Raw genomic sequence first — 5,021 nt, 5'->3', positions numbered from 1 at the left:
TTTTTCTAAAAAGTGCATATTGCATAATCTTCCCTATGGGTTTGATATTTAGGTCTTAATCAAAAAGTCCTATATTACTTGATAACGATACGTATATTTGTGTAGTATCCCAATATAAATATATATAAATTAAAAAGTTAAATTCTTATTTTTCTTCAAGATCAAGTTTACAAAATAAGGAAATATAAGTGAAAAATACCATCAGAACTATTCATATACTGTGCATAAGCATTATGTCGGGATCAACCATTACAATAGGAGGGGCTCCAAAAGCAATGTAAAATCAAATGTCATGATCCTCAACTTCTAAAATTTGATATGAACCATAACAATAGGATGGGCTTCTAAAGCAATGCAAAATTGGATGTCGTAGTCCGCAACCTCTAAAATACGATAATTTGAATTTGTATGAACTTTGTGGAATTTTTTTAGTGCTGAGATTTACAGTGTAGATTTATAAAGTATGGAATTTATGGGGCTTATGGATTTATGAAAATTTTGAATTTGTGACAATTTTGTGAAAATTTAGAGAGTTTATGAAATTCAAGTAAATTTATGGAAGTTTATAGAAAGTGTAAAATTGTGGAAAACACTTGTATGAATGAATCAAATTGAGAAGGAATGTCAAGAGACTCACATCCAACTCAATAGCTGATCAGAAAAAGTTTGTGTGAAAGGAGGTGTAGTTCCAACAGAACATGCCAAACCTCATCCACACGGGGTAAGGACTGAGAAGAGTGTGGTTCTATGTAGATAGAATGAGCTAGCCTCTCCTACGCGAGAAAAAAGGACCAGAGTTCTTTTGGGTGGAAACTTTGGCCCAAAGAAAGAGATGACAATACTGATAGATTGAGAAGGCTCAACCTAGCTAGGTTTAAGTTGAAGTTTGAATTTTTTATTTTTAATTTGATTTGAAGTTCATTTTATCATTATTTGTGGTTTGATGTGATATATGTTCATGTTTTGTGATTTTTCTTTTGTTGCATTATTTTTAGTTAGGATTTGGACCTAGCTTCAGACAAGTGTGGCATATATGTTTCTAAGAACTAGGCTTTATCTTTGAAACACCCCGATACATAGTACTTCTCAAGGCATCACCAATTGAATGGAGGCACATGTGAAAAAAAACTCATTCTTTAAGGTACTATTAGAACTATATTCTTCCAAGTACACATAAATATGTATTATTTCTATGAACGTCCAACTTAGAAGGTTGTCACTTTGTAGCTCTGTTGTGGTAGTTGTCACTTCTTTATCACCAATTTTTTGAAGGTTGTTCATATTATCTAGAGAAATCATTTTGATTTTCTTCGAATTGAGGTTGGAGTTGTATTTTCTATGCATTGAAAAATATGACTGTGGATAGAATTTCCATTAGTTACTAATAACATAGTCATTTACATTAATTCTTTTTTCCTGGGCATAAACAGATTTCAAAGCTTTTGACAATGTGATTAAAATATATGTTTTATAATTTCCAAAGATAATTTTGATCCAATTAAAAGCTGACCAAAAGACAGAAGTTTGCTTAAATCCTTTCAGAATATAATATCAAATGAATTTTCTTAAGAGAGCTCTTAGAGTTTTTTTAATTAGGGGAGGATTCAAGCACCGAATTTATATTACACATCCACCTTAAGCTTCTTCCTAGGTAGACTCTTCTTTTATTTTGATTTTTTATCAAGCTTTTCACATAATCTCCTTTTATCTTCTATTTCTTTTCCACTAAGAATTATTATATCTGGTGGAGCATAATTTAAAGATTTTGACTGTCTTAATTAAGACACCAAGTTTTTATTATATGCTCAACTAAAGCTTTTTCTCAAGAAACTGTTCACATAATTTTATTTTTCACTTTTCCTTACTACCTTCTTTTGCTGAGATAGATAGAGTGAGCGAAATGAGTTAGTGAGGGTGATAGATAGAGTGGGATAAGGAGAATTAGAGAGAGTGTGTGAGATAAAGAGAAGAGTAAGATAGAGAATAAGGAGAATAATAGTTGAGAGAGTTAGATACATGGAGAGAGAGGTAAGAGGAAGAAAGGGAGATATTAAAAGAGAGAAGGGAAGGGAGAGAGAGATAAAAAGAGTGAGGGAAAAAGAGAGAGAGAGAGAGAGAGAGAGAGAGAAATGAGTGACAGAGAGGAAGGCAGAGAGATAAATCATGTCCCTTCCACTCTTTCACCATTCTAATGAGAGTGAGAGAAAAAAGAGAGAGAGAAAGAGAAGAATAAAGAAAAGTGAAAAGTAAGAGAGACAAAGAGAGGCATGGTAGAGGGAGGAAGTGTGGGAGAAAGATAACAAATAAGAGAACATGAGTGGGAGAGAGTGAGTGAGAGAAGGAGTGAGAGAGAGAGAAGATAAGAGATAAAAAGAGAAATAATGAGAGACAATGAGGGGGAGGGAGTGATAGGGAGAGAAACAAAGATAGAGATGGTGATAGAGAAAGAACTAAAGGTAGTGGGAGAAAGAAAAGCAAGAAAAAGAGATGGGGAGAGAGACATGGATGGTTAGTGAGAGAAAGCAAGAGATAGGAAGAGAGATATAGAGAGATAGAGGAGAGAAACAAGACAAGGAGAGATGGGGAGAGGCAGTGAGAGGAAGTAAGAGAGTGAGAGAGTGAGCATGATTAAGAGATAGAATGAGTGAGAGAGAGTTAGTGAGCGAGGGTGGTAGCTGATAGATAATGAGTGAGTGAGAAAGAGAATGAGTTAAGATGCTCTCTAGAGGGAGGGAAGAGGTAGAGAATGAGTGAGAGGGAGAGAGAAGAAAGAAAGAAAATTACTCTCTACCACACTATATGGCCCCATTTTTCTGACAATTCTCTCTCTTCACCCCCCTCTAAAAATTACTCTCTACCTCTCACTCTCACACTCTTGCTCCCTCCCTCCCTCTTTCATTTTACCTCTCTGTACCCCCCTCTTTCTTTCTCTATTTCTGCATATTCCTTTCTTCAACTCTCCCTCTCTATCTCTCTCTTTTGCATCCCCATTCTCTCTCTCTCTTTTGATCTATATCTATCTCACTTTTGATGTCTTTTTCATGTTATATCTCCTATCCTTCTTCTCTACCTTTGCCTCTCCCTACCCATATCTCTCTCTCACCTCCTTTCTGCTCTTTCTACCTGAGAGAGAGACCCCCCATCCCTCCCAATATTTTTGTCCCTTCATCTCTCTCCCACACAATCAAAATAAATTTTTATTCTCATTTTGTCATCCGATCTCTCCCTCTTCCTCACATTTGATATCTCTCTCCCTCCCCCTCATTCTCTCTCTTCATCTTTCACTCTCTCCACCTCTTTTTCTCTCATTATCCCTCATATCTTATCACTCCCTAGCTCTAAATCTCTCTCACGATTTTCATATATCTTTCTCTCTCTCTCTTTGACACTCTATTTTACTACTATCTCTCTTTCTTACCCACTCTCTCTATTTATATCCTCTTTGACTCTCACACATGATAGAGATAAATTGATATAGAGAGTGAGTAACAGAGAAATGAGGGATCGACCTACCTCTCTTCCCATCTCTCCCTCTCTTGCTCTCACTCCCTCTCTCCCACTCTCTCATGATCACTCTCTCTCACTCTAGATCTCTCTCTCCCTGTTGACCTCACTTTTGGTTGAGGTTTAGTTTTTCCTCTTTATTAGCCAAATGTCTAGCCATAGGACTCTCCTATTGACTATTATTAGAAAACTAGAAAAGGCACCCTCACCACTAGAGATTCCAAACTCTTCTCTACTCAACTTGAAGTTCCACATGTTGGTCTCAACCTCTAAATACTCAGTAGGTGAGGTCACTGGGGGAAACTCAAGATGAGTCACCTTTAGGACTGTTGGACCTTAGGGTTAACCTTGGGTGTTGATCTGGAGCTAAGGCACTCACTACACTTACCTGCACTCACAATCACTCATAACCCTAAACTCAAATTTCTATCCTAGGTCTCTTCATCTTTTTGGGAAACTCGTGTAGATGGTCCCCTAAACCTACCAGCCATAGGGCTATGATTTGGCTAAGTCCACTATGTAGAGGACCATAAATGGGGTTTCCATTGGTCCATGGCTTGTCGATGATAGTTGATACCTCAACTCTACCAAACTACCCATCTTGGCTTTTGCCCCTAAACACCCCCAATTTACCAAAATACCCCTCTTGGGCCCAAAATCCAAAAAATTCCAAAAATTCCCAGAAAATCTCAATAATTCCCCAATATTCCCAATTTCATTTCTCTTAACTAGCATATGACCCAATTTGAACAATTTGACCATCTTTAAAAAAAATCCCCAAATTTGCCTTTAAGGGCCCAAATTCCCCAAATCCAACTCAAATGTCCATCAATTTGATCTCAATTGGACCCAATTGCAATCCTAAACTCAAACGTAATTTTGATATGACCAAAATTAACCAAATGCAAGCCTAATTGACTCATGATTTGAGTCCAATTTTGATTTGGTTCAAAACCCCAATTTTGACCATATGACCTAATCTCACCAAATTGAACCCATAGCCGAGTCAATTGGCCCCAATTAATGTTGCAAAATCTTTATAAAATTCCTACACATCAATATCAACCATCAATTGGCCTTGGTGAAGCCTCATATCCATTTGATTTTGGCCTAAGTCCAAAATTCTCAAAATTAGCCCCAAATTTGCTAAGTCCCCAAATTTCACCCAATGTCCCCAAATTTCACCCAATACCCAAATTTCACCCAATAGATTGCCTTAACCCACAAATTGGCATCCAATTCATGTTGAAAACTCTTCATAGGGTCACCATTGACCATTTACAATAATTAATTTGGACTTAGCGCATAATTAACCCAAGCTAGACCCAAGCCTAGCCCAACTTGACCAAATTGACTAAAATTCAAAATTCCCTCAAATTGACCCTTCAATTGAGCTCAAAACCACTTCCATCCTTCACAAAAGTTATTCCTTATGATCATCTACACCAAATTCAATAATTAATTTGGCCAATTTGAATAGCTAGACTAGACCAAAACCGAGACTTGGTCATTTGCAC

The sequence above is a fragment of the Phalaenopsis equestris genome, unplaced genomic scaffold, assembly GCF_001263595.1.
Source record: "Phalaenopsis equestris unplaced genomic scaffold, ASM126359v1 Scaffold198870, whole genome shotgun sequence".
In the NCBI taxonomy this organism is placed as follows: domain Eukaryota; kingdom Viridiplantae; phylum Streptophyta; class Magnoliopsida; order Asparagales; family Orchidaceae; genus Phalaenopsis; species Phalaenopsis equestris.
The sequence above is the reverse complement of the archived record's forward strand: the minus strand, read 5'-3'. Positions refer to the sequence as shown.